General features: G+C 40.4%; 1 pseudogene; it reads left to right on the plus strand.

The window, feature by feature from the left end:
- Positions 1-9,666: 9,666 nt before the first annotated feature.
- On the plus strand, positions 9,667-10,704 carry LOC124245529 (poly(rC)-binding protein 2-like; annotated as a pseudogene).
- The last annotated feature ends 294 nt before the right edge of the window (positions 10,705-10,998 follow it).

Genomic DNA, 10,998 nt, shown 5'->3' on the forward strand with positions numbered 1-10,998 from the left:
TGTCCCCCAGCCCCCAGCTGGCATCTACATCTCTTGGTGGAGGACAATCCTCGGGCTGCTGGAACACACTTTGTCCATGCAAGGAGATGCAGAAGTGCCTGGGAACCTGTGCTGCACTGAGTCCTGATCCACTGATTATCATACTATAAATACTCCAGCTCCCTTGTCCGCTGATGGGGACCCACACTATCCCCAGAGCAGGACTGAGCCCAAGTTACCTTCCTAGGGACTTTGCTTGATACATCACCCCTCTTTGGAGTTCTTCTCTTTCCAGTTCCCTTTCCTTACTGGTTTTTGTGAACCCTCATCTCAGAGTCTACTACTGGGGAAACCAACTGAAAACAAGTACTTTTTTTAAATAAAAAAATCAAACCCTAAAATCCACTAAAGGTTTTTTTTTGGTAATTTCTCTCTCTCTCTTTTTTTTTTTTTTTTTTAAAGATTTTATTTTTTCCTTTTTCTCCCCAAAGCCCCCCCGGTACATAGTTGTATATTCTTCGTTGTGGGTCCTTCTAGTTGTGGTATGTGGGATGCCGCCTCAGCGTGGTTTGATGAGCAGTGTCATGTCCGCGCCCAGGATTCGAACCAACGAAACACTGGGCCGCCTGCAGCGGAGTGCGCGAACTTAACCACTCGGCCACGGGGCCAGCCCCTCTTCTTTTTTTTTTTTTTTAAAGTTTGTTTTTAAAGGGTCCAGTGGGTAAAAATATTTTCCAAATAAACATTTGAAAAATATTTTGGGCCTACCTAGGAGATCAGTGTTACCTCAAACTCTTGAAAAGTTATCTGTCCAACAGGTATGTTCGTAAAGGTCGTCAGTCCAAACATTTCAACCAGTAGCTCAATGTCAGAGCTTCAAAATATAAAAGGAAAGAGAGAGATGCTTTTAGATTCAGCAAATATTTGTTGCGGGTGCACAATGTTTGAGGCATTTGTGCCAGATGAAGAGAGGAAAGTAATAGGGTACCCCAAGTTGCTCTCAATTTCACACAGTTCCAGAGAAGGAGTCTGCTAATCACATTGCTGCTTTGCCAAATATACTCGGCGACAGGGACTTATTAAAAATGGAATTGGGCTCTTCAAACTCGTTTTTAAAAATTCACCAAAGGGCTATTTCATGACCTAGTTTCTTTGTTAAGTAATAACGTATGGAACGTCTTGTTTTCAGTCCTCAGCAGCTGCCAAGACCTGAATGTATCAAATCCAACAGATCACAGCCATCCGGGAGATCTATTAATAGCAAGATAATTTTCAAGTCCACTGTACCGAGTAGCGTTTTGTTTTTTGGTTAGGCATATAATGCATTCCATATCACGTCTGGTGAGTTGTGTTTTGAGGTTGCATTTTTAAAAATAAAGCAGGCTTGTTTTAAATTAGGGCAACAATAAATCCATCATTGTTTGGTATTTTGGCTTGGGATATTGTGGTAACACAGCTAATATCTAGGTTGGTGGAGCCTAAATTAAAACACACTTGTCTCTTTTATGTTCTTGTACTGTGTTTCTTGGTGTTCGTCAGGAATCACAGAAGTGTAAGAAAGAAAACAGCTCTCTGGCAAGGAAGCAAGTTGTGATAATCCCACAAAGCGTATTATCCAATATGAATTCTCGTCTACTTGGGGGCATCTCAAATGAGGGGGAAGAACTGCACAGGGTAAGAAAACACGACATTTGCCTCTGTTCAGACCATTTATCAAGTCTTTGTGCGTGTGTGTGTGTGTCTTGTTTAAAACTCCTTCTCTATCACAGGATCATAAAGCTATTGTGATGGTTAATTTTCTGTGTCAACTTGGCTAGGCTATGGTGCCCGGCTGTTTGATCAAACACCTGTCTAGATGCTGCTGTGAAGGTGTTTTATGGATGTGATCAACATTTACATCAGTAGACTTTGATAAAGCAGATTACCATCCAGAGTGTGTGTGGGCCTCATCCAATCAGTTGAAGGCCTTAAGAGAAAAGACTGAAATTCTTCAAGGAAGAAGGAATTTGGTCTCCACACTGCCTTCAGACTCAAGACTGCAACATCAACTCTTGCCGGAATTTCCAGTCTGCTGGCCTGCCCTGGGGATTTTAGCCTTTCTAGTTCCACCCCTACAATCGTGTCAGTCAATTCCTTACAATAAATCTCTCTCTCCGTCTCTTTCTCTCTCTATACACACGTCCTATTGATTCTGTTTCTCTAGGGAACTCTGACTAATACAGATATTGTCCTATGTGTTCTTCTAAAAGTTAAGCTTGGGATTTCACAACTAAGTTTTTAACCCATCTGGAATTGATTTTGTAGATATATTTTTAATTTATTATTTCTTCAGTCAATTTCATGTACTTTGGGGAGTAAGAAGAGATAAATCTATGTATTTACCAGGCCTCTTGGACTGTAAGTCTATGTATCTTTTTAAAAGAATAAACATCTAGTCCTCATTGTAGAAATTCTAATTCAATAGGCCTGAGGTGGGACCTAAGCACATATATTTTGTTAATATGGGCAATTCTGACATTCACTGTCTTAGAAGAAAATATAGATGAATATGTTTATATCTTTCAGACAGGGAACATCTGAGAATGATATTAAAGACAAAATCCATTCAGAAAAAGCTTGAGCTATTTGACCATATTAAATATTTTTAAACTTATGAAAACTATGAGTTACAAGACAAATAAGGTCTAGGGATCTAATGTCTAACATGGTGACTATAGTTGATAATACAGGATTGTATAACTGAAATTTTTCTAAGAAAGTAGGACTTAGGTGTTCTCACCAAAAAAAGAAGGTAAATATGTGAGGTGATGAATGTGTTAACTAACTCAGTTGTGGGAATTCTTTCACATTGTATATGAATATCAAATCACCACTTTGTATACCTTAAATATATTACAATTTTCTATGTCAATTAAACCTCAATCAAGGTAAAAAAATAAAAATAAAAATTCATATAGAAAAGTGCATCTGTAAGATTTTTAAACTCCAGTACAGCAAGCAACACCATAAAGTTAAAAGTAGAAGGCCAAACTAGGAAAAATGTACAACATGTATTTTAAAAATTAATATCCATATGTAAAAAGCTCTTATAATTAAATACTACAGGAATAATAGAATAGATCAAAATGATCAAGAACCTGAGTTATGAGATCTGACTGCCGGGATTGGAATCCTGGCCCCAGCACTTACAAACAAGATGCTGGTGGGCAAATACTGAACCTCTGCCTCTGTTTTCATATCTCTAAAATGAGAATAATAGTAACTTTTAGAGTCATAGCAAATATTAAAATAGGTAATCCCTATTAAGGGCTTAGAATAGTGACACATTGTAAGGCATCAACAAATATTAGTTTTGCAATTAAAAGAGTAATATCCCAAAGAAAAATGGGTAGAGGACATAAATGGGCAATTCCTTAAAAGCAACAATAACAACTCAATACAAATGGTGATGAAACATAAAAAAGTGCCCTCACTTCTGATTAGAAAAATACAGAATAAAAGATGGTATTATTTTCATTATTATCGTGGATCAGATTGGCAAAGATGAAAAAGACAGACAACATCTACAGTTGGAGAGGGTGAAGGGAAACAAATGTTCCCACACACTTCTCTGTGGCTGCTATTTAGTACGGTTGTAAAGGTAAATGACAGTTATCCTACCACTAGCACCTTTGAGTGTCACCCACTACCCCAGCTGCTTGGCCTTCTCCCCTGGGACCTGCACCTCCCGATCCAGCCATTAAGGGTTATCTTCAGGACTCTGGCCCATCCCAAGGTCAGTATCCATTCTGTTGTTGAGTATTTTGGATATCATCTCTGGATATAACCTTTCTGTAGAGTGTTCTTGCAATGTGTCAGAGGTTGAAATATGTACACCAAGGAACTAACGAGAAAAATGTATAAAAGTCAGAAGTTTATTGCAAAATTGGAAACAACCTAAAAATCCTACAAGAGACTTTGGTTAAATTTGTCATGGTAAATCCATACAATGCAATGTTATGCACATCTTAAAATGAGGACACTAAGATGTCCCCAGTATGTAATTAATGGGGAAAGAACAAGTTACAAAGCATCATGTTTAATATGATTGCTTTTATTTGGGTGTGTATGTTTTCATGTATTTGTACGTGTAAAAAATATATATGTACATGATATCTACACAAATACATATACATATATACATATTTTATACATGCGTATAATGTTTAACAGTATTTATCTGTGGTGAATTGCAAAAACTAGCCACAAATTATTCCTATCTCTGTATGCCTGTACCTTTGGAATGTCTCTTGACCCCTTAAATCTGTGCTGAGTCATGTAACTTGTCTGGCCAATGGGACGTGTGCAGTCATGCTTGGGCTTTGGTGCTTTGCCTCTTGTTGCTGCGCTTTGGAACCCTGAGGCCCCCATGTGCGAAAGTAAAGAGCCTGTTGGGGAGGCCATGTGGAGAAAAATTGAGGTGAGGTGCCTTCACTAACAGCCTGCCAACTGCCAGCTAGGAATGAGGCCAGGCTTGACCAGCCAAGCCCAGCCAAGCCTCCAGAAGATGGCAGAGATACACTGAGCCCAACCTGCCAACACACAGACTTATGACGTAATCATTGATTAGTGTTTCAAGTCACTAAGTTCTGGATGGTTTGATATATTATCTCAGGATAGGAGAGTTTGGATACTTAAAAGCTTAGAAGCAATTTTTTATAAGGCTGCATTTTCTAAACTTTTACAAAGAATATGCATTACTTTTAAAATCAGAAAAAAATCGCCTTTTCTATTAAAAAAATTTTTAATTTTTTTTTAAAGATTGGCACCTGAGCTAACATGTGTTGCCAATCTTCTTCTTTTTTCTTCTTGTTCCCTAAGCCCCCCAGTACATAGTTGTATATTCTAGTTGTGAGTGCCTCTGGTTGTGGCATGTGGGATGCCGCCTCAGCATCGCCTGACGAGCGGTGCCATGTCCGCACCCGGGATCCAAATCAGCAAAACCCTGGGCCGCTGAAGCGGAGCATGTGAACTTAACCACTTGGCCATGGGGCCAGCACCTAAATTTTTTAAATTAAGAAAATGAAAACCTCTACCTGATTTAAGCTGTTCAACAGAATAATAATATTAATAGCTAAGATTTAAATAGTACTTACCATGTGCCAGGCACTAATGTGTTGTACATAGATTATCTTAATCTCCACAATAATTCAATTGCCAAGAATACTATTATCATTTCCTTTTTCCAGCTGAGGAAATTGAGGCCCAGAGAGGTTTAATAACTTGCCAAGGTCACACAGCTAGTAGAATGGCAGATCTGTGGTTGATCCCAAGCAATCTGTTTCCTGAGTCTGAGCCTTTAACGGGTATAGGACAGAGACAAAACTATATGTAAATGTGAAAGGCCATTTCTCAATGCTTCAGTGTCCCAAAGTTGCAGCTGTGAGATATCCAGGATGCTCCCTGCTCTCTCTTGGGTTTCCTAACTTCATACACTTTCATCAAGCAATAAATGTTGGGGTGGATGTGGTGGAGGAGATGTGCTAGGACTCGAACTGTTCCGTCTTGCTGCTTGTTATCGACTCCCTTACAGGGAATTGTTGAGGGAGGTGGAGGGTGGCAAACCTCTAACTAAAAGCAGGTTTGTCAATTGACAAGGTTCTTATAATTTATGCTTTCCCTCTCCACCAAGACCGCCAACTAGAGCGAGCTATTTATGCGGCTGTTTATCCCACGTTCTATTGTGCAAGAGGCATTTTTTAATACCACACTTCCAGCACAGTTCTGCACACACTACAGTGAATGCTCAACAAAAGTGTAGATGATGATGATCAGACACACCCAGAAAGTTCTCAAAAGGGGGTGGTGTGGCTGAGTAGTTAAGAGTGGAACTTTAGAGTCAGATTAGACCTGCGTTCAAATCCTGGTGTCACCATTTACAAGTCATGTGTCCTTGGGCAAGTTAGCTAATCTCTTGGTGCCTCTGGTTTTTCCTGTGTCAAATAGAGATAAGAGCATGTTGTGAAACTTATATATGATTCTTGTCAAGAACATGGCAAGAGCTGCTACTCTCCATCATCATCATCTCAACTTATCAAGTTTAGAAACTGTGATTCATCAAATTCTAAATTATCTATAGACTTTAATGTTATCCAAAGCAAAGAAATAGGAGATTTTTCCCAGGGATGACAGAACTGAGAGTCTAAAATTCTTGGTGACAATCCTTTCTTACCATCTTGATAGTGTAAAATCAGCACAAGATGGTGGCCTTAGGTGGTCAAACAGAATCAAGATTGGCAATCCCATCTGGCACATCTGATGATCCTCGCCATTTCCTGAGAGAAATTACCTCCAAATACTGTTGTGACCTAGAGATGTGATCCCTTTCCAACTCAGCATGGCCACAGACATAGGCTGTCAATGCCTAAAGAACACAGAAAGCAGGCCTGGGCCTGTTCTGCCTTTTCATTAGTGCCTCCTGCAGCCGTAATTACCCGACATGACAGGCTTCTTCTCTTCCAACAGGGAGGGTTAATATGTCCAGTCTTAGATAATAATTTGAAGTCTGCAACAGTTAAACTGTAAACAAGGCAGAGTCATGTTGGAAAAAAACAAGGAACAGATTTTGTTAAATAAAAATAAATGAAACTAAACGAAAGGTCATAGTTTTTGTATTTCTATAACAATGCAAACTATCAATAATCCGTATCTGCTAGAATCCCTCTGTTTTTTAGATTATAATCAAATTTCTCCTTGAAGAATCATCTTGCATACTTTCCTTAGGAGAAACTCTTTACATTTCGTCATATCTTTGAAAATGTAATAGATCTCTATTTTAATCAGCCTTTCCCCTATTTGGATCATTACTTTAAAAGACTGATGAACAGGTTTGTTTTTAAAAATACAACTCAGCAGTGAATCTGACTAGTATCAGAGGTACCATACTTCAGAGCAGTTTTAGAGAGAGTTCTGATAATGAATGGCTTTGGTGTCAGAAGTACCTTTGGCAGATTGATGCAGTGATGGCTCCCAAATTGTTCAAGTCTCTCTGTATCCATACCCTTGGGTAGTTTCCTTCCACACTGACTCTAGATTTGGCCATGTGATTTGTTTGACCGATAGGATAATAACAAATGTGATGCAAGCAAAAATTTGAACACTGGGGCTATTTCTCTCTTGCTATTCTTAGGATTCTTGTTACAGCTACCATGTGAACAAGCCCATCCAGGGCTGCCTGGTAGATGATGAGAGAAATCCATGGCTGGAACTCAAATGGCTGCCTCAGCTAATAGCCAGTCAATATCCTAGCTGACCGAGCAGCTGCCCACAGACACATGAGTGACACTCACTTAAGACCAGCAGTCCAGTCCAAATTCCCAGAGCACAGAATTGTGGTTGCTGTTTTAAGCCACTAGGTTTTGGGGTGGTTTATTAGACAGTGAAAGCTAATCAACTGTGTCCCAGTGAGAGCAGAGTTGTAGTACCAGCATTGGGGCAGACGTTTGATCCCATCAGAATGATTTTGCTTATAAACAACTGTGATTGACATCAACATAAAACAAGAAGTGAGCAGATATGGAGTGGTCCATCCATCCACAGACATACAGTTATCAACATGGCGACTATGAAAACTGAAACAAACAGCCAGAGAATATGGGTACAGGTACAGGCTGACCTATTCAGTGTTTGGGATCAATTGAGTAGACACTTGAAATTATGAGGATTTTAAGAATAGTGAGGGCCTCCCGTTCAGCACCACCTGAAACTTTGTTTGTTTGCTACTTTGCATAAAACTCCTGAAAGCCTTTGATTGGACTAGATCAACTAGTTCACGAAACTGAGGCTTGCTTTATGATGTTTTTTTCCACCTACTTTTCCTAAGTATATGTTCTGTAAGACATCCCTTAGGAAAAGGGTTCTGTGGTCACATAAATCATTGCATGCTCTTGATCCCTCTTGAAATTTCACAATGTACCTTGGCATGTTAAAGACCCGTTTGTCTCCATTTATTCCAGTGCTGAAATGTATTTGACCATGGAACCCTTTCTGTGAGTAACATATATTAAAATCTCATTAAGCAATGTTTCTCAGAGCACACTTTGTGAAAGTTTCTAACTTTCTTATAATGAAATACAGCACACACATAGAAAAATACATGAAGCACAAACATGCAGCATAGCGAATTGTTGTTGACCAAACACGCTTGTAACTACCACTCAGGTCAAGAAATAGAACATTGCCAACCCCCCCCCCCCACTAGACTCCTGTGGACTCCTGGGCCACTATAAATTCCTCCCTCCTCCCTAGAGGTAACCATTTCCCTGACTTTACGGTAAGAACTTCCTTGCAGTGCTTTATTGCTTTGCCATCCAAGCATGCATACCTAAATTATAGACCTGTTTTGTTTTTGAAAGCTATATAAATGGAATCATACAGTACGTATTGGAGGGGTATAGGGTCTAAGCATCTTCAATTTCAACAGATAATGTCAAACTCCCAAATCGAGGGTACTGATTCACACTCCTACCAACAGTGTATGAGAGTTCTAGTTGCTCCACATCCAAGGTTATCCTTGGTAATGTCAGATGTTTTCATTTTTGCCAATCTATTTGATGTGCAGTGGAGATTTGCATTTCTCTGTTTAGTAATGAGGTTGAGCACATTCTATTATGTTTCTTGGTCATTTGGATATCCTCTTTTGTGCAGTTCATGTTCAAGCCTTTTGCTCATTTCTCTACTGAGTTTCTATTTCTTTCTTAATTTATACAAGTTCTTATTTATTCCAGATAAAAGTCCTTTGGTGGGTATAGGAGTTGCAAACGTCTTCTCTTACTCTATGGCTTGCTTTTTCTTTGTTTTAAATAAATTTGACAGTTTTCAAAGATTTTATTTTTTTCCTTTTTTCTCCCAAAAGCCCCCCGGTACATAGTTGTATATTCTTCATTGTGGGTCCTTCTAGTTGTGGCATGTGGGACACTGCCTCAGTGTGGTTTGATGGGCAGTGCCATGTCTGCGCCCAGGATTCGAACCAACGAAACACTGGGCCGCCTGCAGCAGAGCGCGCAAACTTAACCACTCGGCCACAGGACTAGCCCCAGTTTGCTTTTTCTCTTTCTTTCTTTCTTTCTTTCTTTCTTTATTTCTTTCTTTTTTTTTCTGAGGAAAATTAGCCCTGAGCTAACATCTGCTGCCAATCCTCCTCTTTTTTGCTGAGGAAGACTGGCCCTGAGCTAACATCCACGCCCATCTTCCTCCACTTTATATGTGGGATGCCTACCATAGTATGGCTTCCAAGCGGTGCCATGTCTGCACCCAGGATCCAAACCCACGAACCCCGGGCTGCCTAAGCAGAACATGGGAACTTAACCACTGTGCCACTGGGCCAGCCCACTTTTTCCCTTTCTTAATGAGGTGTTTTGTTGAACAAAAGCTCTGCATTTAAATGTAATCAAATGTATCAATTGTTTTCCTTTTATACTTAGTGCTTTGTGTGTCTCCTTTAATTACAACTGTCTCCATGTCCAGTGGCTTTCTGGGGAGGTGGACTTTGAAGGGTCAAGTCTTTGGTCACTGGTAGTGGTGAAAGCCAAAAAGTGAAGGTTCTGGGAGGAAAGGAGAGTGGGTGGGAAGGGGAAGGGCAGAAGGCAAGAGAAGGAACAACAGGAATTGGTAGAAAGGTGACAGGGGCCCTGCAGGCAGATGGAGGGTATGACTGAAGATGGATTAAATGTCACTTTCACCACCCAGCTCCTTATGCATGGAAAGCAAGTCAGCAGTATCATCAGAAAGACAGGAGAATCAGTTAAGAAGACGTGTGGGGAGAGTGGTGCACATATCAACATCTCAGAAGGGAATTGTGCTGAGAGAATTACCACTTTGGCTGCACACACTAATGTCATCTTTAAAGCCTTTGCTATGATCATTGACAAACTGGAAGAGGACATCAGCACAAAAGCACAGCTGCCAGTAGACCCTGGTCACCTTGAGCCTGATGGTCCTTGCTAGTCAGTGTAGTTCCCCCATTGGGAAAGGTAGTTGCAAGATCAAGGAAATGTGATGAGAGAGTACTGGGGCTCAGGTCCAGGTGGCAGGAATATGCTCGCCAACTCAACTGAGCATGCCATTACAACTGCTGGCATTCAGCAATCTATCATTGAGTGTGTCAAACAGACCTGGTCTGGTCATGTTGGAGTCACCCAACTCTGAAGGCCATCCAGCTCTCTGGTCTTCTTTGAAGGTGGTCAGGACAGGTACAGCACAGGCAGCAATGTGTGAGCTTTTCCCACACCACCCCATCCATGTGCCTCAACACTGACCTGGAGAGACTCCTTCTAGAGGGGTGTACCATTCAAGGACAGTAGGCCATTCCACAGCCACATGTGACCAAGCTGCCCCTGTTAGCAATGCAACAGTCTTGTTTTCTGATGATGCATGGTAACATTGGATTCAATGACATTGAATCCACTCTCCAGAGGTGAAAGGCTACTGGAAAGGTTTGGATGCATCTACTATGACTGTTCATAAACTCACCATTCCAAGCATTTTAATTGGCTGTATAATGGGGCATTAGGGTGCCAAATCAATAAGATCTACCAGATGTTTGGGGCACAGATCAAAATTACAAACTCAGTGGAAGGATCTAGTGACAGACAGGTTACCATCACTGGATCTGCTGCCAGCATTAGGCTGGTTCAACACCTAACTGTCAGGCTTTCCTCAGAGATGGGTGGCATGGGAAGCAGCTAAAACAATACAGATTCAGCTATACTCCTTTTTGGCTGTTCACCACTCTTAATCCATCTGCGTAGTTTCTGAACAATCAGCAACTCCAAGTTTTAAATAGTCTGTAAAATTTCAGTTTCTTTACACTTTATCATCCACTGCTGATTTTTAAATTCTTTTAATTCCTTTCTCTATTCAGCTGTTAGAGTTGAGTACCATATTTAGTTTTATAAGCTTCTCCATGTTTTGTTTTACTTTGGGGCTTTTTGCTCATGAATTTTTTTGTTTGTCATAGAACTATAAGATTTTGGGCCAGCC

Source organism: Equus quagga, chromosome 10 (genome assembly GCF_021613505.1).
Source record: "Equus quagga isolate Etosha38 chromosome 10, UCLA_HA_Equagga_1.0, whole genome shotgun sequence".
In the NCBI taxonomy this organism is placed as follows: domain Eukaryota; kingdom Metazoa; phylum Chordata; class Mammalia; order Perissodactyla; family Equidae; genus Equus; species Equus quagga.